This window comes from Aethina tumida, chromosome 7, assembly GCF_024364675.1.
Source record: "Aethina tumida isolate Nest 87 chromosome 7, icAetTumi1.1, whole genome shotgun sequence".
In the NCBI taxonomy this organism is placed as follows: Eukaryota; Metazoa; Arthropoda; class Insecta; order Coleoptera; family Nitidulidae; genus Aethina; species Aethina tumida.
The window spans coordinates 13,877,271-13,902,567 of record NC_065441.1 but is presented as its reverse complement, the minus strand read 5'-3'; the positions used below and the strand labels follow the sequence as shown (position 1 = coordinate 13,902,567).

At 31.7% G+C, this 25,297-nt stretch overlaps 1 protein-coding gene across 3 annotated transcripts in view; it reads right to left on the bottom strand.

Annotated features, from left to right (window-relative positions):
* LOC109601132 (transcription factor Sox-13) overlaps positions 1-25,297 on the bottom strand; it is a 242,767-nt gene that overhangs the window by 81,471 nt on the left and 135,999 nt on the right. The window contains exon 1 of one of the 3 annotated variants that reach the window (XM_049969581.1): positions 9,183-9,440. The exons of the other annotated variants lie outside the window; for them this stretch is intronic. The gene's annotated coding sequence lies outside the window, so the exon portion shown is untranslated. Of the gene's footprint in view, positions 1-9,182; positions 9,441-25,297 lie in introns of those variants that run through there. 3 annotated transcript variants of the gene reach the window in all.

The window sequence follows — 25,297 nt, the reverse complement described above, 5'->3', positions numbered from 1 at the left end:
TAATTAAAAGATATAAAGATTCATTAGACAATATTTATTAATTATTAAAATAAAATATAGTACTCTTTTTGTTTATATAAAAAATTAACTAATACAACGAACTTCTAAAGCATTTTTTCAAATTGAAACGTTTACATTCAAATTGGGTGTAACAACAAATATCATAATTCTTAGTAAATTATTTACTCGCGTCAAATCCTCCGAATGCGAGATGAAACATGAAACCAACCGTGGTTCTGACAGCCGAGATATACTTTCAAACTTAAATTTAATTAAAAAACTTATACATTAAGACAACAATTTACTCATAAATTTATATATGTAAATTTTTCTCATCCAGCTAACGGTTTTTTTTCGAAACAGGTGCGACCGACTAAACAAAATTAAAAAAAAATAGACCACGATCGTGTTGCATAATGGTCGAATTTTTTCATTGTCGATTATTCGGAATCGAATCTGACGGACACGTGATATACAGTGTGGCGATAAAAAGTTCACCTCCTAATAAATTTTGAATGGAACAAGATATCCACCTCGAATAAAAACCTTGTGAAAGGTTTGTCAAACTAACTAAATTTTGACGTAAAGACCTGGGTAAATTGTGATACCTCATTTGAAAGATATTTTTATTATCTGTATGTAATGTTACCTTGGATAAAGTTGGGTCTATTCAGTCTTATTATATAAAATCTATATTATATTATAAAAAAATTATAATCCTAAAAAAAAGAATATTGTAAATCAATATTTACATAACATAAGCGTAATAAGTTGAGTTTATAACAGTTTTAATTATCAACTAAAACGTTATCTTTTTTTTCAATTGAGACCCTTTAAATATTATGGCATTTGTGAATTCTACGTAAATTTTTGAATCTATTACATATTTATAATTTTCTATTTAAATTTATTTATCAGATATTTAATTTTTTGAAAAAATTTTCACATATATTGTGACTAAATTCTGAATTGTCATTAATTGTAATATATCAAGTTAATTCTTGGTACACTTTTACAAAAGTATATCCAATCAAAACCCATTAATAATACTCCCAAAATATTAAAAGGGGTGCTTGGAACCTTTACCTTTTTCTTACTTTAACCATGTTTCGTTTCAGAATTTCATTTTTTACATAAATTACTAAAAAATGAATGAGTGAACTAATGAATAAAATTGTATCTGTGAATACAAACATTAAAAATAAGAAATTAGAAAAGTATATTTAATATAAATTTAAAACAATCTAAATCACAAGATGAATAAAGAATATAGAACAATTATTGACATCTAAAGTAAACAAAAAACAGTAAAAATTTTAATTAATATTTTGAAATATCTTTATTGGCACTTTTTAACATTTCAATTGTTGATAACACAGACATATCATTTGGTCACTTGAAATGTAAAAATTGGCAGTATATTAAAATATTACTAATTTCATATTAATATTTAAGTTCTCTCTCAGATAGGTGAATCACTGGGTATAAATATTCGTGTCATATATATTTTTTTTAAATTGTGGCAGACCAAAGTTAACTTTCGAATAATTAAAACAGTACCAAGGTAAATTAAAACGGTCTGAAGATCTACACATTAGCATATTAATATTTTGTTTTTTTTTCCTTTCGTCTACTTGTGGCTTGCTCTATGTTTAGAGCAATAAATTACGATATTAATGGATGCGGGATCGTATTTAAAGTGGAACTTAAATAATTACGTGAAATTTTCCTGTCTAATTTACTATACACGTGACATTAACTGTAATTGAAGACTGTAAAAAGTATGATTTGTTTTAAGTTTTTTACAGTCCCAGTCATTCAAAACGGAGATGGGGCACTTAATTGATAATTAGGCTAGCTGGCGGTAAGAATGAAATGTTTTCCTAGGTCGTTATTAATTGTGATCGTTCACCATAGTTTTTAATTACGAAATTAAACGCACACACGGACAAAAAAACGAAATCGCATATTTCACATTCATTGTAGCAGGCGGACTACGAAAAAATCGTAACGAGATAAAAGTTGGATGTCGACTGCTTTATTAATACACTTACAAAGCTTTCAGGGTTCAGTGATGTCCTTTGCATGGATGCCAGGCATGGAAAAAAAATCGCTGAAAACAAACTGTAAACGGGAGCATTCTCTCGGTTGGAGGAACCCATTCCTTTTGCCCAGTCACAAAGATCCATGTTGCCGTTTGTCGATGTCGATGTTTTGTTAATCCGAGCGCGAATAAAAAATTATAAATTAATTTTTCGTGTTTCCTTTATCGTTCTGCGCCGCTACACGCTCGTTTCGTTTCGTCTGTCTCTTCTGTTCTTCTTGTTTTTTTTCTTTATATTCTTTAATGGAACACACATTTATTTTATTACGTGCCGACATAGTTTTATCATTTCTTTCATTTATATGTGCATTTATTTTTTCGACCGAGGGTAAAAAACAATTAAATATATTTTAATATGTGTATTTCATTTTGTAAAACTGCAATGGCAAAGCATGGTATTAAATATAAAAGGGAAAAATAAAAATAAATCTATATTAATTCAACTCTGTAATAAATAAATAAACTTTAAAATTCAGTATATATTATAATAAGAGTAATATTTTTTTATAATTATTAAAATTGCCATTAAAAATGTTAAAAATTTGAAGTAAATTTGGAGGAAAAAAAAATGAATTATAATAACAACTTTGTATTATATTATGTATTTCTTAATAATGTTGTGTAAAGTGTAAAGAAAAATGAATAAAATTGTAAAATTATTTGTAAATGGATCGTATTAAATTTATTTTGTATAGAAAAAAAATAACAATTTTTTAATGAAAAAATATAAATTTTTCTTCAAATATGTTTTTAATTTTAACTTAAAAATGTTAAAATAAAAAAAAACTAATATAAGTTTAAAAAACGTTTTTACAAGAAAAGATTCATTTTTGAATTTTCAACTTTTGAATTTTCAATTTTTGAATTTTCAGTTTTTGAATTTTCAATCTTTGAATTTTCAATTTTTGAATTTTCAATTTTTGAATTTTCAATTTTTGAATTTTCAATTTTTGAATTTTCAATTTTTGAATTTTCAATTTTTGAATTTTCAATTTTTGAATTTTCAATTTTTGAATTTTCAATTTTTGAATTTTCAATTTTTGAATTTTCAATTTTTGAATTTTCAATTTTTGAATTTTCAATTTTTGAATTTTCAATTTTTGAATTTTCAATTTTTGAATTTTCAATTTTCAATTTTCAATTTTCAATTTTCAATTTTCAATTTTCAATTTTCAATTTTCAATTTTCAATTTTCATTTATTTTCAATTTTCAAATATTTTCAATTATTTTCAAACATTTTCAATTATTTTTAAATATTTTCAATTATTTTCAATTATTTTCAATTATTTTCAAATATTTTCAATTATTGTCAAATATTTTTAATTATTTTCAAATATTTTCAATTATTTTGAAATATTTTCAATTATTTTCAATTCTTAATTATTTTCAATTCTCAATTATTTTCAATTCTCAATTATTTTCAATTTTCAATTATTTTCAATTTTCAATTATTTTCAATTTTCAATTATTTTCAGTTTTCAATTATTTTCAGTTTTCAATTATTTTCAATTTTCAATTATTTTCAATTATTTTCAATTTTTACACTGAAAGAAAAATAAAAGTTTTTTACCAAAATAAAATAAAATTTAAAAAACAAAAAACAAAGGTTTCTTTAGTATTAAATTTAAATCTTTCATTAAGAGTCAAAAAATATCGATTATAAAATAATTTGTGAAATAAATATAAAAATTTGTAAAATAATGTGAATTATGTAGCGTCATTTTCATACTAAAGAAACCTAATTTTAAAAGTTCTTTGTTCTTAATTAATAAAATATTAAAATAAATAAGTTTGGAAACAAAAGTTTTATACTTAAAATTTAAATTAAATGTTAACAGTTACAGAATGAAGAAAAAATACTGAAAAAAATATGAAAGAAGAGACTAATTAAAATATATAAGAAAATAAAAAAGATAATTATTAAGACATAAATATACTATCAGTTAATATAATAAAAGAAACAAAATTAAAAGAAATATATTTTGCCAAAGAGGAAGTCATTCGTAGAACTAAATTTATAAAATTAAATTAAACGTTAAATAGAAGATAAATAAAAGTGTAGAAAATAGTACGTAAAAATGGAAAAACGTTCAAATTGAAAGTTAGTGAAATAAATTTCACCAACTGAAACATTACACAGAGAAGTTATTTACCGAGGAAACCCCTTCATACTTTTTTAAACATCAGAATCAGCAGCAATTAAAGCCAACTGAAGTAATTACAACACAGAAAAATCACTACACATCCCACATATTTGTACACACAGCTACCACATACAGCAATTTTATTTTTCCGCGAGCCGTCGCAGCGGCTGCGATTTGATTTAAAATCGTAATACTGCTAATTTACGAGCCAGATTAACAAAAGCAACTTCATTAAACGGCCGTAAATATTTAAAGGAGTCGCGTTAATGGTCTTGGCAATATTCTCTTTGTGTATCAGCTTACCGCCTAATTGCAATAAAAACAATAATGAGACACTAACACGAGGGGTTGAATGCGAGCGCAGAGGCGTACCGACCCGCGTCGTGACTTCTTCTAAATCCGCGTCAAGTCGTAAACACACTGTTTGTTTGGTTTTGTCGGCGGCCGCTAATTATTAACCATGTGGTCAAAACGCAATAATCAGTTATGGTTGTACCGAAAGACCTGAAGACTTGAAGCCGAATAAATGTAGTTCTATACACATGCTAGTACCCCTTAAGTATATAAAAATGTTGAGGTGACATCAAGTGAAATATTTAACGTGGATAATGTCCGGCATTTTAGAATTTTAAAATTAATGGCCTGTTAAAAGTGGCTCGTTTCACCTACGCGACGGCGCGCCAAAGAAGCGGCTGTGGGGTGGGAGATCGGGGTCGGAGGCCGCCTCCAAAGGACTAACGGGTTAACCGCATTATCCTCGTGTATCCAGTAACAACATGGAATTATTCGGAGGCCGCGTCCCCGCTCGGCTCCTGTATATTTTATGAACATCAGGCAACTTATAATGAGGTTCTGTTTGAAGCCCGTTTGACTGTCGAAACAACGCGCTACCCGGAGCCAGCCAAAGACAGGATGCGAAATGGCTTACTAACTGCTACTCCTCGGAGACAAGACCGGATGAGCGACGCTGGAAGGTAACCCAATTATATGGCGGTGCATTAAATATCATGAAATTCGCATGAAGGGTTATGGCACAAGGCACCGCGCGAATTGATACGGCTTTAATAGGTCGGCCACGAAAACCCAATCCACTTCCAGCTACTCTCCTGGTCCTCGAGATTGTGTTAAACACTCAAGGGGAACGATGCCCAAGGTTGTTCTGCAGATTACATTATCATAATCATAAATTATATTCAGTTTTACTTCCAATTCCAACCTTACTGGCTACTGGCTTCCTTAACTACTACAAGATTAAGCTTCAAGATGGGTAAGAAAGAAGTTTTCCGGAAACTGAGGCTTTTAAGATAAAAAAGAACGTTCCACAAAGAGTTAAATATAACAAGTTTCGCAATAACACCTCAAAGATTCAAGAATGCTTAAAATGTAAAATATTCTTCTATAAAGTGTTATAAGACAACATATTAAATCAATTAACTATAATAACATTAAATAAGAAAAAGAAATAAATACATATGTGTTACAATTTTATCTGAGGGTCTCTTTTCATAACCTCAAAGGTATATGAATAAACTATGCTCAAAATGTAAAATATTCTTCTATAAAGTGGATACAGAGACATCTAAAAAACTGCCCAAATGTATGTCATCATAATTATAAGACAACATATTAAATAAATTAACCAAAATAACATTAAATAAGAAAAAGAAGTAAATACATATGTGTTGCAATTTTATCTGAGGGTCTCTTTTCATAACCTCAAAGATACATGAATAAACTATGCTCAAAATGTAAAATATTCTTTTAGAAAGTGGATGCAGAGACATCTAAAAACTGCCCAAATGTATGTCATCATAATTATAAAACAACATATTAAATCAATTAACCATAATAACATTAAATAAGAAAAAGAAATAAATACATTTGTGTTGCAATTTTATCTGAGGGTTTCTTTTCATAACCTCAAAGATACATGAATAAACTATTCTCAAAATGTAAAATATTCTTTTAGAAAGTGGATGCAGAGACATCTAAAAAACTGCCCAAATGTATGTCATCATAATTATAAGACAACATATTAAATCAATTAACCATGATAACATTAAATAAGAAAAAGAAATAAATACATATGTGTTGCAATTTTATCTGAGGGTCTCTTTTCATAACCTCAAAGATACATAAATAAACTATGCTTAAAATGTAAAATATTCTTCTAGAAAGTGGATGCAGAGACATCTAAAAAACTGCCATCATAATTATAAGACAACATATTAAATCAATTAACCATAATAACATTAAATAAGAAAAAGAAATAAATACATATGTGTTGCAATTTTATCTGAGGGTTTCTTTTCATAACCTCAAAGATACATGAATAAACTATGCTCAAAATGTAAAATATTCTTTTAGAAAGTGGATGCAGAGACATCTGAAAAACTGCCCAAATGTATGTCATCATAATTATAAGACAACATATTAAATCAATTAACCATAATAACATTAAATAAGAAAAAGAAATAAATACATATGTGTTGCAATTTTATCTGAGGGTCTCTTTTCATAACCTCAAAGATACATGAATAAACTATGCTCAAAATGTAAAATATTCTTTTAGAAAGTGGATGCAGAGACATCTGAAAAACTGCCCAAATGTATGTCATCATAATTATAACACAACATATTAAATCAATTAACCAAAATAACATTAAATAAGAAAAAGAAATAAATACATATGTGTTGCAATTTTATCTGAGGGTCTCTTTTCATAACCTCAAAGATACATGAATAAACTATGCTCAAAATGTAAAATATTCTTCTAGAAAGTGGATGCAGAGACATCTAAAAAACTGCCCAAATGTCTGTCATCATAATTATAAGACAACATATTAAATCAATTAACCATAATAACATTAAATAAGAAAAAGAAATAAATACATATGTGTTGCAATTTTATCTGAGGGTCTCTTTTCATAACCTCAAAGATACATGAATAAACTATGCTCAAAATGTAAAATATTCTTCTAGAAAGTGGATGCAGAGACATCTAAAAAACAGCCCAAATGTATGTCATCATAATTATAACACAACATATTAAATCAATTAACCAAAATAACATTAAATAAGAAAAAAAAATAAATACATATGTGTTGCAATTTTATCTGAGGGTCTCTTTTCATAACCTCAAAGATACATGAATAAACTATGCTTAAAATGTAAAATATTCTTCTAGAAAGTGGATGCAGAGACATCTAAAAAACTGCCATCATAATTATAAGACAACATATTAAATCAATTAACCATAATAACATTAAATAAGAAAAAGAAATAAATACATATGTGTTGCAATTTTATCTGAGGGTCTCTTTTCATAACCTCAAAGATACATAAATAAACTATGCTTAAAATGTAAAATATTCTTCTAGAAAGTGGATGCAGAGACATCTAAAAAACTGCCATCATAATTATAAGACAACATATTAAATCAATTAACCATAATAACATTAAATAAGAAAAAGAAATAAATACATTTGTGTTGCAATTTTATCTGAGGGTTTCTTTTCATAACCTCAAAGATACATGAATAAACTATGCTCAAAATGTAAAATATTCTTTTAGAAAGTGGATGCAGAGACATCTGAAAAACTGCCCAAATGTATGTCATCATAATTATAAGACAACATATTAAATCAATTAACCATAATAACATTAAATAAGAAAAATAAATAAATACATATGTGTTGCAATTTTATCTGAGGGTCTCTTTTCATAACCTCAAAGATACATGAATAAACTATGCTCAAAATGTAAAATATTCTTCTAGAAAGTGGATGCAGAGACATCTAAAAAACAGCCCAAATGTATGTCATCATAATTATAACACAACATATTAAATCAATTAACCAAAATAACATTAAATAAGAAAAAAAAATAAATACATATGTGTTGCAATTTTATCTGAGGGTCTCTTTTCATAACCTCAAAGATACATGAATAAACTATGCTCAAAATGTAAAATATTCTTCTAGAAAGTGGATGAAAGTGTAAGAAACAAAATCCAGAGACATCTAGAAAACTTGTCCGTCTACAGGGTAGTACTGAATAAAAATTAGCCAAATGTCTTAAATAATTATAAGACAACAGATTAAAACAATTAACATAAGATTAAATAACGTTTCCATAATCTCAAAGATTCAAGGATAAACTATGTTAAAAAATCGATAATTAAATAAGTAATAACAGTTTCACAGTAAATTTCAATGCACACTTCACGCCAATTCATTTCATAAGTAAATCTATTAGGTTCCAACGTTGGCGCATGCGTTTTAAGGTCGGGCTATTATTTCAATGGTAGGGGAACTGAGGCGTGCCTCTAGCTAAAGTAACCGTCTGCATATCTGGTGGATTTACAAGTACTGAAATAAATAAATTATTTTATTGGCCATGTTTTTTATTTTTAAAGGGTAGTGAAGAGCTTTGGTTAAGAAGTGTTTTAGACATTTGAAAAATCTTGCGGACTAAAGCACTGATCATTCGAATTGTATATTGTTAATTATGCGTAAATAAAAATAAATATTACTTTTTATATATATATACTGTGCTCCCCTAGACACAAACCTCAGGAACGAATAAGACATTCTTGTTAAAGCCACAATTTTGTTTTTATCTTAATTTGAAAAATTGTAATATGATTTGAGTCGATCAATGAACATTAATTATTATGATAATAGATAAAGTAATCAAATTTTAGGAAGTGAGTATCTTTGTCTGCTACAAAAGAAGCTGCTTTGAAGAGGAAATCATAGTAAGTTTTTTAGTATTTATTTAAATGAGATATCTTTAATAAATGATGTGATATATCATACGGGGACATGAGAAGAGTCCTTACCAGAGTCAATTTGCCAATAACTAGAAGTGACTTACCTGAAACAAAATAAATTATAATCTTTCACATCTGAGTATATTTACAACAACCAACATGATGCGGGATTGACATATTCTTGTCGCATGGGCAGTAAATATATTTTTAATTGCGACATAAAAGTGGGAGGTGGCAGCCAGTAGCTACCCGGTCCAGTAATAAAATGTTTATTTGATGTACATTTACTGTCATGTCACTGGTATATAATATGCATGACAGCTGTAAATTTACAACCGGATGTTTTAAAGATTTCCTACATTTAAACACTTAATTATCTGGTGCATACTTTACATACACTGCGAGAGCTTACGGGGTGTGTTCGTCATGTGAATCAGTGGAGTTTATGCTAATTTTATGTCGCTTGTTACTTTCCCAATCAAGGTCTTGATGATAATTATGTCATTAGTTGTTAAAAGGAAACCATGAAGAGAACACAACATGCAGTCGACACTTTGCATTTTTAATTTAGGAAGGAGGCTTGTAAAGAAGACTGATAACCTGAAGGAACTCGGTGAGGTGATTCAAAGTGTGACCGCCGCATAAACCTGCCCCTCGTAGACGCAAGATGTCCGCAGCGGATGTTTGTGAATGAACATTTCGCGATTTCTAATAATCGTCGCACCGTCCATCCGAGAATATCCAAAGAATCCGGGGCAGCGGCCGGCTCCAACGTATCCCGATTATCTGTGAATGAACTTTGGCAAGGTGTCCCTTCCGGGTTTTTGCACGGGCCTCCTCACCTCCTCACTCTGTATCTCTCGACTCTGTGTTGGTGTGTGTGTGTGTGTGTGCGCGGTGCCTCATGAATGAACCGGCACACGACGGATTTAGCCGCCGGGACTCAACACCGGCTATTCATGATGCAGACCATCGAACGAGGTCGAATGGGCGCTCTTCGTCTGATTTTCTAATTCCAATACACCTATGCGTTTATTTAGCTGCCGGTTAATTTTAAACTTTTTGATCAACGCTCCTTCCGTTCCAGTTGTAGAAACAATCCGACCGGTTCCTTCCGCAACGAATCCGAGTGTGAATCATCCGGTATTTTATAATACCAAAATGAATGGGAGCAGGTTCGAGATAAGAGGATCGATTCATGGCTCCCCGTATTAGCATGCAAAGACATTAAAACCAGAAGGGAATCCCGCGAGACTGGAATTGATACGTCCTTTAATCGGGAGGTCGTAGGATGACTGGATACAACGGATCGTAACATTGTAAAACTGCGGGGTGACAATGCAACCTGTCAATCGCTAATGCACCAGGTCATTAATCAACCGGGGCCCGGCTACGTTGACACCTCCGACGAGATAGCGGATAGCAGAAGGTTCGTGGTCCGACGACGAGCCCATCTGCCGATAATCACTTTTGCGTTATCTTGTTCGGGTCGCGCCGGATATCTATGCGGTCATAATTAGAACTGTAACTTATCTTACTTTTGTTAAACTCCTCATTTACATAATTGAACATTCGATTCAATCAAAAGACCTCAACCAAACAAAAATTGAATGGAATTAAACAGTTGGATTGCGGGAGGGTGGAAATTTAGAGCCGAAGAATCCGTCTCCGGATAAAAACTGAAAGGCGCAACGTTTCGGGTTCGATCGCTCGTTAGCTAACGACTGGCACGGAATTGATGGGCATCGGGTAAAAACTGAAATGGGGACGCGTGTCTTCGCCTCCGTAAATGAAATATTACGCTGAAACGTCCCCCGGATGGGCACGAACACGCCAAATTGTCAAAAATATGATTTATAATGACGACGCAGACCGACGAGGTAATCAAACCACTATTTTAAGGTTTATAGATTGCAGGGTAAGGCGTTTAACCTTCATTGTTGTCTTAATGTCATTACCGTTATGTTCCTATACAAACTAAATTACAGCAGTTACAATGAAACAGCTTCTATAGCAGGAAATACAATTTTATTCGAAATAGATATTTCCCCAACTTTTGCAGTTGGATGTTAGATTACAAAACAGACAATCCCATTTGTTTGGATCGCAGTTTATATTTAAATACTTTAGTGTAAACCTTCTCCTGGTTTGATTGACCAGTTAATTGTTACCACTTACGAGCCAGTAAATTGTTTATCTACTCAATGTTTGCCTGTCAATATTGTGCCAACTCTCGGGATAAATAAATCTTGAGTGAGAGAAAAAGTGTTTGGTTGAAACGGTACTTTAATTGACAAGATATCCTCTTGTTTTTATTAATATAATATAGGTAAATACATCATTTAAATACAAATATGTACGATTAATCATGAATACGTCTTTTATGATTATCTAAAAGAATTTTGTATTATTAAACTTGAGGTGCAAGTGTACTTCTTTATTCAGAAAGTTCTGTTAAAAAATAGAATAACAATTTGATTTCTCGTCTTTTAATCTTTAAAGAACTGACACGGAATGAAACTGTTTCTGTTTAAATAGGCATTGATCCAGCTTTGCAGTTGGATGCCAGAATTCTAAACAGACAATGACACTTGTTGGGATACACTTTGGTGTAACCTTCTCCTGGTTTGATTGATCAGTTAATTGCCACCAATTACGAATCAGAGATTTGTTTGTCTATTCAATGCTTGCTTGTCAATATTGCGCTAACTTCCAGGATAAATAAATCTTGTATGAGAAAAAGTTTTTAGTAGAAACTGAATTGTAATTGACGGAATATCTTCTTGTATTTATTACTGTTATGTATGTAAACACTTCATGTAAGTACTAATATGTATGATCATGAAAACATCATTGATAATTATCTGAGAGGATTTTGTAGTATTGAACTTGAGATACAAGTGTACTTTTTTGTTAAGAAAGTTTTGTTAAAAAAATGAATTGCGATTAACCTCCTCATCTTGTAATATTTAAAGAACTGTTGCAAAATGAAACTGCTTCTGTTGAAATAGATATTGATACAGCGTTTGCAGTTGGATCTCAGGATTCAAAATAGACAATGATACTTGTTGGGATCCACGTTTCTGTCTTAACACTTTGGTGTAACCTTCTCCTGATTTGATTGACCAGTTAATTGCCATCAGTTACCAGTCAGTGAATTGTTTGTCTACTCAATGTTTGCTTGTCAATATTGCGCCAACTTCCAGGATAAATAAATCTTGAATGAGAAAAAAGTTTTTAGTAGAAACTGAATTTTAATTGACGGAATATCTTCTTGTATTTATTACTGTCATGTATGTAAACACTTCATGTAAGTACTAGTATGTATGATCACGAACACATCATTGAGGATTCTGTATTATTGAACTTGAGATGCCAGTGCACCTCTTTGTTAAAACAGTTTTATTAAAAAAATGAATTGCGATTTGCTTCCTCGAATTCTAATCTTCAAAAAGCTGACAAGAAATGAAACTGCTTTTGTTGAAATAGACATTGATCCACCTTTTGCAGTTGGATGTCAGACAATGGCACTTGTTGGGATCCCCGTTTCTGTCTAAACACTTTGGTGTAACCTTTTCCTGGTTTGATTGACCAGTTAATTGCCACCAGTTACGAGTCAGTGAATTGTTTGTCTATTCAATGTTTACTTGTCAATATTGTGCTAACTTCCAGGATACATAAATCTTGAGTGGGAGAAAAAATATTTAGTTGAAACGGTACTTTAATTGACAAGGTATCTTCTTGTATTTATTAATATCTTGTACATACATCATGTACAAATATGTATGTATAATCATGAACACATCAGTGAAGATTACCTGATAATCAACATCAACAGAAATTTGAATCCTTTACTTAGAACTTTTAAGGATCTGGATACTCAATATACCATCAATACTTTTACTAAACATCCATCTTACACTCATTCTAATATTAACAACTGGAAATTTTAATCTTCTTTTGACCTTTTGGCGCTTCTACTGAGATTTTTCCAGCACGAAACTTTAATTAAAAACAATGTGTAATGCAAAAAAGTGTTGATGAAGATTTTCGTTGGCACTAGGGTCCATAATCGTGCCCGTTCTGATAAAAGAGCAACGCGATTTAATGGCTGGAATATTTTAAGTGGTCATAAACGTGTCGTGGTTAGAGAATGGCGCGGTGGCAGAAAAATAAATTATTCCATACATTTTATATACGCAGCGGCGGACAACTGTGTGCTACGGGCTCTTGTAAAGTTTCTGTTTCCTTTATTGTCGATATAACTTGGAGCGGGGTCGTACGGTCGGAGCGCCCGTTTCATAAAACGCGATAAAACAGAAATAAAATAAGAATATGGCGGAACATAAAACGAACTCAGGTGTCTTCTAAAGAATACTCGTACTCGTCTCCATAGTTTTTGCAAATAAAGAAAGAAAGAACAAACTCTCCGTGTAAACGGAGTCGCGGCGAACGGGTCGAGACGCCTGGATGCCACGCATTGCTCGCAATGAGCCACATTGTTGTCATAATTAAAAATCAGACCTTCGTGCAGATATGTCATAAATTAATTGTTTTCATGTATAAATTATACGCTTTGTCCGCGACTCTTTGTTCGGTTTTATCTCGGCTAATTTATAGTTTCGCTCTTTCTCGATGCTAAATTCATGGCACTGTGTTCGGATGAGTTATTATATGAATTCTCGACGTCTGGTTTTATTATCTTTTGCTATTACCATAGATTTTACAACTATACCTTTGGTCAGTCTCTTAACATCTAAGTTGGGTTTATTTCGGAGACGTGCACGTGGGTTTTCCATTGTCGTTGGCATCGGGCCTGCCGGAAGTTTCAAAGAGAGAGGAGCGTCCCTCTATTTTGGTACACGGAGCGTCGCGATGCCGCGATTGTCAACAATCTTTGAAGTCGGACCTAATTAACTTTCATTCTTTATCGGAAGGCGGGTGTATTGTCGAAGACGGCGGACAGATGCGCACTTCCACCGTCGTCCTAATGTGCCGCGAAATTTTCTCTTATTTTTTTTTTAAATACGCGATTTTAGTGGCTTGGAAGCTTTGGAAGCCGGCCAAGATTCTGGAAGAACAATTTTAAACCATTTCAAGTGTCCCGCATGCTTAAAAAAACCTCGTTGAGACTGGTTAATTGCTCAGTCCTGGACCAATCCATCAATTCGAAGCAACCGCGGCGAGTCTCGCCGAGATCAATAACGAAGACATCCATCGAAGCGGACCGGGGGAGAACCGGGGACCTGTCAACGAGGTGTCGTTGACGTGCAAACGTCAGGTTGGCGCGCGGACAACACCGACAGATTTGTCGCTCGTGAGGGAGCCGAAAGCAATGCCGCTTAGCTCTGGACCGCGTTGTTTTCGGTGCCCCTCGCATTCCGATGCGCCGATTGATGGACGGGATGAGGAGCTTTCGACCGCACTCCACGCCACTTTGGCTATGCCGGTATTTCGCCGGCAACGGATTCGGTATTCGGCCTTCGAACTCCTCGAGATTTATGTCCGACTCCGTGATTAATAGCTGCCAATTAGTCCAGTTTTTCACCACCACCACCAAAAACATTGTATCAATACGGAAACGCCTCTTTGTTACAATAATAATCCAGCATCCTTGTTCTATGAGTCAACGGGCATAAAACTGAAAAACTCATTACCGATACTCCCATTGAGCAGACGGCCCCGAAAAAGAAACTAATTCTTCTGGCACAATGGGGGTACTGTCTAAACCTGACATAATAGATTTTACAATTTCAATGGGGAGATTAAAAAGTGTGCCCTCGCAGAACAGTTGTTACAACTGCTGTATCACAGAGGCACGTCACAAACACTGTTGCACGATATGGCCCATCGTTTCAGGAACAAGGCGACGCAGTTTCAATTACCGCGTCTTTAGAAATGCGACTTAGCGGGCGCATGTTACAGAATGGAGTCTCGGCATTATACAATTTCAATCTTAAATCCGGCGATTGTTCACGGGGCCCTTTTCAGATTTTAATGCCCTCGTCTGTGTCTGTTTTGTATTTTACACGGTAAGGCGATAATGTTTATGGTTGTTTTACTTTGCGTGGTTTTCCTGCTGGAAGGGTTGTATTGGGTAATCATATCTATTAGTGAAATATACATAGAATTTGAGCAATTAAAATAGGATAAAATGCAAATTGGAGACATTTTATATTGCGGGTGTATTATCAGAGTCTTTTGAAGTTGATATTTAAAAACTGCACTTTATCTGAAGCTTTTAAATTCATTCCAAAACAAAGAGGTGAATGAAAAAGAGCAAGAAGCGTATTATTTATATGCTACAGTACATTTTAATATATTACAAAACTTTTTTTTTTAAGTTTTTCGTAGAAAAAAAATAATTGAAATTTATCATAAAAAGTTTCAGAATAGTCTCATTTAATTCGTGAATAACATTGTTTATCAGTCGTATTCACTGTTCTGTGTCATGAACAACAATGTTCTTGGAAGATATATTGTATAAAGAAGGCAACTCAATCGAGACAAAGTTGTTAGGACCTTTGCACTTTTACAAGAAGATCGATCGCAGAGGTACGTGGTAAACTTGCTCCAAACAAGTCAGTTGATTATTCACTATAACACACAGGAGATATTTCGATAATGAACACATTAACTGGAACATAAACCTTTTGGAATCAGGTTCTTTTTACAGATGAATCCAGGTTTTGTTTAACATCAAATGAGCTACGACAAAAGGTCTATAGATACCAAAGAGAACGATATTTGAATACAACTGTGGGTGAAAGAAGAGCTTTTGGAGGAGGATCTGTAATGTTATTACATTAACGATATTCTGCAACGTATGATGTTACCTTTCATGAATCAATAAGTACCAAATTTCACTTTACAACAGGATAATGCAAGACCACACAATGCCAGAGTTTCAGTGAAGACCATAATTTGAGAGTTATGGAGTGACCATCGAATAGTCCCGATATGAATCCAATAGAACATCTTCGGGACATTCTAGGACGACGTATAAGAAATCTGGAACCCGCAAATAACTTTCAAGAATTAGCTTAATAGCTTCAGAAAGAATGGCACAATGAACTCCAAAACTTGATCCGCCGGTTGATATAATCAATGATTCAATGTTGTGCTGAACTTTTGAATATAATATTTTTGTTACATTAAATTAAAAGTTATAAACATTCTTTGAAGTGGTACCTATTTAATTGTGACTAATAAGTTCAACTGACTACCAACACAGCATAAATAAGTTAATAACATTCATACACCCATAAATCCTGTAATTTCCTAATGGCCATCAATAATCGTGTGCACCAGTTAATGTCCAGACATAGATAATTAGAAAACATTAAAATAGCTGGATCATTGTCGCACAGGAAATAGCCAAAACGAATTGAATAGGCACCTTGACGCTCTAACTGTTCTTCATATCAATAACTAAACACTCGGTTAATTAGAAGCACTATGAGGGCAATTGGGCAATACAGTTAAGTGGCTAGACGCGAAATGGCGGCCACTTGCCTCGCACTGTTCCGCGGAAATTCATCACTTACCTACAAACGATTCGGAGGTTGTAATTTGATTTTACTTAGTCAGCAGACGGAATAACGGTGTGGATTACGTCTAATTGGAGGAACGGGTTGTTATTATTAATTTTTGCACTTAGTTTAATGGTGATTGAACTGTTTGGAAGATATAAGAGGGGCATGTTTCTCTTAGTACTTCCTTTTAGTTTGTAACCATCCTTGTCTTTTTCCATAAAGAAGAGTAATAAAAAATATTAATTGAAACAACAACCTGAACCAATATTATACATGTCATATTTATATTGATATGTCAAAGAGAACCCATAATTTATTTATAATTGGAAAATAATAATCTAAAATAAATTATGTGACAAGAGCAAAGACATAGACGCAACAATTTGATCTGATAAAAATGCTCGACTATGTTAATGCGGGCACATAAAGTTGGTAATGGCGCAAAAAGTGCAACAAGCTGTTAACATGAGATTTCCGGCAGTAATAGTAGATTAGAGATATTGTGGCGCCTTAGCGATTCCACGATCGTTTTGTTATTAACAACCATAACAGTTATGCAGAATGGAAATTTATTAACTCGTTAGTCGGACTATGACAGTACCACTATAGATGAAACTGAGGTATTAATCTTGTCTCCGAACAGGAAGATAGTGCCTATTACGTTACAAAACCACCGCTTGTTGTCTGCAAATCAACAAAAATCAATTAACCTATTACAACAATACCTCTTCATCTTTTATTCATTGTTACTGTAACCGATCAGCAGCGAAAGAGTGAGAGGGACAGCAAAGCAAAAACAAGCACGAGCAGCAGATGTACGAAGCGCTTTTGTTTATAAATATAATTTACACCTCGTTTTACTCTCGTTTTCGACCACAATTAAGTGAGCTTGGTAACATCCTGCTTTTGAATGTAAAATAAGAACTGACTATATTTAAATGGAGGCGCAAGAAAACGAGCTCAAGAAATTCAGGCTTGTGCGTGCAGCGAACGGCGTCGGCCCGTTTTAATGAACACTCGCGGAAAGCCGACCGACCATTTTTATTTCGCCAAATGGGAAATTGTTGCTAATGATTGCGGTGACACTTCACCGTCCGCTTAAATACTGTCGGTTATTCGGATTAGCGCAATTTAGTAATGAATGGGGTCTTGGCTTTCCCAACTTTGCGACGTCTCCTCATGGTCCACCACTTTTAGATATCGGGAGTTGTCAAGGTGAAAACGTCAGGTAAAGTTTAAAGACAAAATGCGGAAATAAAATTAAAGTGCATTTAACGCCACGTCTGGAAGACAAATTGCTCCTACTGGACGCAGGACGAGTCAATTATAAAATGCACACGGGCAATAATTTCCGACTTCGGGGGTGACTTCAAATTATCGCGTTGCCAACAATTCGGCCGACGTTTGCCACTTCCCTGACAATAATTGCGGGATTATTATGCGGGCAAAGGACCGCGGGCCACTCCATGTTCAGGAGGCCGTTCCCGTTTGTAGGCCACTCGAACGAGCCGAACGGCCACTCCACGAAAAAAAAAAAAAATAATAAAATAAAAATCGGGGAGCGAAATAATGCACTCGGCCGCCGTGAACTTGATTCCCAGCCTTTTCAGTCTCTTCCTAATCAAACAAATACAATGCCAGCCACGGACTTAAAAACCACGAGGCAGGAATTACGAGTGTTGTTGCGGCCGGTCCGACTTTTTAATTAATTGTGTGGACCGTCGGTTTAAGTCCGGCTTAATGGGAATTTGAATATTTTTTAATTAATGGCACTAGAGGAATCGTCCATGTCGGGAATAATGGTTGTTGTTGTTGTTGTTGTTGCCAGACCGGGGTTTGCACCTCAAAAGGGTCAGAGGTTTGTAACTGCTCTTTACTCTTGCCGTCTCATTTTTTCTCTAAAGTTTTGTAGAGTGAATAGAAGAGAAATAATAATAATCTTCATTTGTATTATCCATTTAATCATTGACGAAATGAGATATTATTTTCTAATTCTGTTCTTCTTCTTTTAATAAAATTAATCTTAAAGAAACATGATGATAAGTTGATTGAGCACTGATTTTCCCCAGTGTCCTACTATTATTCCCCACATTGTACTTCTTCTCTCAACTCAACTTGGATTTTCTTTTTAACATCTTAATTAAAATTGTTAAGTATACTAGTTTTAAAAATTGATGAAACAAGAGCACGAATTATCATTGAAAAGAAGAAATAAGATAGATGGATCATTATTTTCCTCATTGTTCTTCTTCCCTCAACTCAACACTGATTTTCTCCTTAAAGACTTGTTATAATTGTTATATCTACTAGTTATAAAAACAGACAAAATAAGAGCACGAGTTATTATTCAAGAGAAGAAATAAGGTAGATGGATCTTCTCTCAACTGAACCCTGATTTTTTTTAGTCTGGTTTAACATTCTTAAATCTGCTAGTTTTAGAAATTGACGAAACAGGAGCACGAGTTATCATTGAATAAAAGAAATAATTGATCATTAATATGTCCTCATTCTTCTTCTTCTCTCAACTTAACATTGATTTTCTTTTTAAAGACTGAATTATAATAACATTGTTAAATTTACTAGTTTTAAAAATTGATGAAACAAGAGGATCAATTATCATTGAATAGAAGAAATAAGATATATGGATCATTATTTTCTCCATTCTTCTTCTTCTCAACTTTTTCTTTTTAATGTCTTGATTAAAATTGATAAATTTACTTGTTTCAAAAATAGATAAAATAGGAGCACGAGTTGTCATTGAAGAGAAGAAATAAGATGAATTAATTAGATTAGATATTTTCATCATCGTTCGTCTGGATTAACATAGTTAAACCTACTTGTTTTAAAAATTGATGAAACAAGAACACGAACTATCATTGAATAGAAGAAATAAGGTAGATGCATCATTATTTTCCTCATTCTTCTTTTTCTCTCAACTTAACCCTGATTTTCTTTAAAGTCTGGATTAACTTTTTAAATCTACTAGTTTTAAAAATAGATAAAACAAGATCACTAGTTATCATTGAAGAGAAGGAATGAGATAGATACATCATTATTTTCCTCATTGTTCTTCTTCTCTCAACTCAATTTTGATATTAGTTTTAAAGTCTTGGTTAAAATTGTTAAATTTACTAGTTTTAAAAATAGATAAAATAGAAGCACGAATTACCATTGAAGCGAAGAAATAAGACAGATGGACCAGTATTTTCTTCATTGTTCTTCTTCTTTCAAATCAATTCTGATTTCCTTTTTAAAGTCTTGATTAAAATTGTTAAATCTACTAGTTTTAAAAATTGATGAAACAGAAGCAGGCATGATCATTGAAGAGAAGAAATAAGATAAATTTAAGGTCTTGATTAAAATTGTTAAATCTACGAGTTTTAAAAAAATGATGAAACTGGAAAAAGAGTTATTATTGAAGAAATTAAATAAGATAGTTGGATTAATATTTTCCACATTGTTATTCTTTTTTCAATTTAACACTTCTTCAATTTTAATAATGATCTTTCTAAGATCTTAATTAAAATTATTAAATTTACCAGTTTTAAAAATTCATGAAATAGAAACACGAAACACGAATTATCATTAAGGGATGAAAATCATAATTAAAATTGAGACAGTTTTAAAAATTGATGAAGCAGGAAAACGAGTTATCATTGAAAAGATGAAGTAAGATAGATAGATGAAATATTATTTTCAACATCAACTTCAAATTCTTTTTAAAGTTAATTAACATTGTCAAATTTATTAGTTTTAAACATAGACGAAACACGGGCACCAATATTCGTACGTCAATAACACGACGATTCGTTCCAGAACAGTATTCAGGCAGTATTAGTATGATAGATTAGTCCTGTTACGTCGTAATTTGCGGGGGCTGTTAACAATAACGGGGGTCGCGTTACTACAGAATGGGTGATCCGTCTTCTTAATGACATCAGTTGTTCCTTTAAAAGTTTTAACACACCCCGACACTGAGCCCGTTCCGTAATCATTAAAGCCAATGGTAAACTTTTCGCCACCGTTTCCAATGTTCCACGACTCATTAATTATTGTGTGAAGCGTTTTAGCTGTTGGATGTTCAGTTCATTTTAATGGGTGTACGTGAAAAATCAAACAAAAGTCGATCCTTTGTCTTTTTCTCTTCCTGCAACTGAGCATCTGATACTGTAACTGGCAATTTCCTATTTCTTGCTGATAGTTTAATTAGATAGTGCGAATAGTTGGTCAATAAAACGATCGATTTATCTGGTGGTAGTTAAGGAACCAATAAAATGTGGATCTATAATTAAATCAAAGTAGAAAATGAAAAGCACACTCGCGAAACTATTCATCCAGGTTCAGTATTTAAGTCATTAGAGCTACCGGTTAGCGAAACATTTATTTAATTTTTCCAACGTCTTTGTGTATCATAAAAGAATGCGTCCATTAAGAATATCGCTGTTTAAAACGTGAGAACCGACTAAACAGAACGGCGAACGGAAGATTGATTCTCTATTATAATTATATGTATTTTAAAGGTTGGTTTAATAAACAGAAAGACAGTAAATTATGATGTCATTAGTAGTGGAGACGAGGCAGGTTTTTCTCCATAAAGTAATTGTTATAGTCGGTCGTACGCTTGGCATTATAGTACTATTTAAAGCAAACCGGTTAATGTAATCAACAAGGTGTTTGAACTCTTGCCTAAGTGACCCAACGTCGGCATTCCCCGATTCCTTCTGTTTTTTTGGAGGGAAATGGGCCTCGAAAGAATAAATGAGATGATTGCATCGAACAATGGACCGAGTAATTTAACGGAAAATATCGGTAATTGGCGCGTGATTTACGAGACTTAATTTTTACTGAATTTAAACAAACATTAAAGGAGCCTCGGACACATCTTATTCTCATTGGCAATTATTTTTTATTGGTGATAAAGTTTTATTATTATTTGGAAAATATGTTTAGGTGTGTTTATAGTGATGTTTTATTTCTATACAGATTGTACAATTTTTAATGTACAATAAATTACAAGAAGGTATTAACACATGAAGAGGGAAGGTAAAGAAGAAACATTTGTCAAACTTTGGCTTAAGAAGAAAAAGAAAATACTTTCTAAAAACAAATAATGAAAGATAATTTTTGAAACCTCTTTTAAAGAAGTGTTCTATAAGTAAATAACAATTATAATAATAAGTATTTTAAGAAAAGCCTAAAAAAAAGCAAATAAAAGAAACAAGGGAGTCATTTTCATAATCTATGAAAATTTGATAGTTTTAGAGAAGAACAAGAGTACTTCTTAAAGATAATGGAAATTTTATTACTGCTCAATCAGTTAAGTATAAGAATTCTAAAAAAATGTGGGAGTAAAACTGGGAAGTTTAAGAGGTAAAGGAAGAAAAAAAGATGTTTAATATTGGTGAAAATTTTAGTAGTTTTCAATACAGTAATTTTAATATTTTCAATTAAAAAATAAATGAGAAAAATTAAAGAATTCTTAATCTTTCTTGGAAGTACAAGGTACAATAAAGACTGAGAAGTGCTAAGAAAAAATTGTTAAAAATTTGTGGAAGAAATGGAAAAAACATTTATTTTCATATTTTTAGAGGTGTGTTTATAGTGATGTTTCATTTCTATAGTGATTGTACAATTTTTAATGTACAAACAATTTTAAGAAAATATTGAAACATGAACGAGGAAGATAAAAGAAACCTCATTTGTCAAACTTTGTCTTAAGAAGAAGAAAAAGAAAATACTTTCTAAGAGTAAATAAGGAAAGATAATTTTTTAAACCTCTTTTAAAGAAGCGTTCATATAAGTAAATAACAATTATAATTATAATTATTTTAAAAAGCCTAATACAAAGCAAATAGAAGAAATAAAAGTGTCATTTTCATAATTTATGGTTTAGAGAAGAACAAGAATACTTCTTAAAAATAATGGAAATTTTATTACTGCTCAATCAGTATAAGAATTCTAAAAAATATGGGAGTAAAACTGGGAAGTTTAAAAGGAAAAGGAAGAAAATAATATGTTTAATATTGGTGACAATTTTAGTAGTATTTAACACACTATAGGCGGGCAGTAAAATAGTCCAAACTAAGTTGTTGAATTATAACAAAAATTAAGAGATAATAAACCAATAGAGTAAAATTATCTCACCCCGATTTTAAAGTAAGTACATTCAAAAAGGTAAAAATTACCCGGTTCACTAACAATCAACAGTTCTCGAGACGAGTATTTTTACCCGACCCGCTTATAGTGTGTTAATACAGTAATTTTAATATTTTTGAATAAAAAATAAATGAGAAAAATTAAAGAATTCTTAATCTTTCTTGGTACAAAATACAATAAAGACTGAGAAAGCACTAAGATAAAATTATTAAAAATTTGTCTTATGAAGAAGAAAAAGAAAATACTTTCTAAGAATAAATAAGTAAAGATAATTTTTGAAACATCTTTTGGAGAAGTGTTCAAATTTTATTTTTAATATTGGTGGTACAGTAATTTTAATATTTTTAATTAAAAAATAAAATAGAAAAATTTTACAATTCTGACTTGTTGGAAGAACAAAATTCAATAAAAACTGGGAAGTGCTAAGAAAAAATTGTTAAAAATATGTGGAAGAAGAAATTTCAAATTTTCTTATGTTTATAATTTCATATTGTAAAAATTCATAGACATTTTTCTATATAAAATCAAGTTTTTAAAAAAAAATCTCATTAAAAAATTGAAAGAAAAAATGTAGCCATAAAAGCTATTTTTAAAATAATAAACTTAAATGATAAGACAATAATTCCGATAGACGAAAAATTTAAATCAAGATTAAAACAATAAATGTAAATTATTTATAATTTGCATGATAGAAATCTGTAACATTGAACATTTTGGAAGCAATTTATCAACATTAACATATTAAAGACTTAATGTGCCTGTTAGTTAAGCTGTAATTTATTTAAATCGATATTAATAAGAAAGTCCAATATAATTTGCATGCATGTTTTCGCGCAGAACTCCAGATACACGAAAATTACACGTAAATTTATTCATATGCAGTTTATATTGCCAAAAGATGTAAATTACAGCCAGTCATTGTCTGACTCGAATTAGAATGTCTAAGAGAATGAATGTGGACAAAGGTGACAACGTCCGATTCGAATTAAATTCAACACTATCAGTGATTATTTAAATTATTATCAATTAACACTAAAATACAAGTGCGCTACATTAAAAATTAGAACCTAATGGCAAAGGTCTGTCCCGTTTTATGGCTCAGTCTATTTAGTTTAAGTTTGCTGAGCGTGTACTCGCAGGAGATGCAAATAAAAACATGGCGCTGTTAATGAGATAAAATCCCCATTAATTTCTACATTTAGTCTTGAGAACGACACAATGAATATATAGCATCCTTGAGCGTGATTGTAGCTTCTGTGCCTCAGATTCCCTAATTGGATGAAGAAATAATTATTTCTCGGTTGCTATTCAGAGTAAATCTTTGCCGTAGTCAAATTTATTGCAGGCATTCCGTGTTTGCTTGATGCAAAAATCGACCGTTTTAATCAAATAAATCAATTTTAGTTTCTTGCTTTGATAACAGATTCATTAACAAACCGGGAATTGAAAATAAGAAGATAGTGACGCTGCATCCAATCGCGGTTTAATTAAATTACAAACAATGGCTTAAGTCATCGTTACCTATCTTGCTTTATAAAACAACGTAATTATATCATTTTAATTAACTTGTCGTTTTGCACTGCAAAAGAAACAAATTGAAAATCTTGAAAACATTCTAATCTTTTACTCTTTTATCTTTGTGGTTTTTTAAAAGTGAGAAAAATATACAAAATGTCAATGATTGGAATATTTTAATTAACTTGTTGTTTCATAATGTACAGGGAAAAAACTAAAAAACTTTTAGTCTTGACCCTCATGCTTCCTCTTAACTACAAGAAGTGTAGGTAGAAATCGAAAATTGTTTAATAAAGACAAGGCAAAAAGAGAACGAAATGTTAAAAATTTTAAAAGCTTACTTGAAACTTGTGGTCTTAACTCCTTAAATTGTGTTCTCTTATATTTATACTTAGAAGTATAAATATCAAAACAGGTAAAAAATCGTAATTATTTAAAAAGTCAAAGCAAAAGGACACAACATTGGATTGTTTTAATTAACATATTGTTTAACAGTGTAAAAAGTGAATATTGCAACTTTTAGGTTTAACTCTTTATATTGTCCTCTTAGTTACAAGAAGTTTAAAAATCAAAATAGTTGATAATTGGGAATAGTTTTAAATAATCGAAGTAAAATAAGTCCAAAATGTCAAAAAGAGGATTGTTTTAGTTGACTTGCTAGGAACACTTTGAAACTTTTAGTCTTAACTCCTTACATTGTGTCCTTTTAGCTCCAAGAAGTATAAAAATTAAGATATATAAAAATTCATAATAATTTAAAAAGTCAAAGCAAAAAGATCCAACATGTCAAAGATAGGATTGTTTTAATTAACATCTTGTTTAACAGAGTGAAAAGTGCATATTGGGTTTAACTCTTTACATTGTATCCTTTTAGCTGCAAGAAGTTTAAAAATCAAAATAGTTGATAATTGGGAATTGTTTAAGACAGTCAAGTGAAATATGTACAAAATGTCAAAAAAAACCTTCTTAATTAATAAAGTAAAAGGAACTCTCTGAAGTTTAAAAATTAAAATAAGTAGAAATAAGCAATAGTTTAAAAGAATCAAAGAAAAAGAGTATAATATGTCA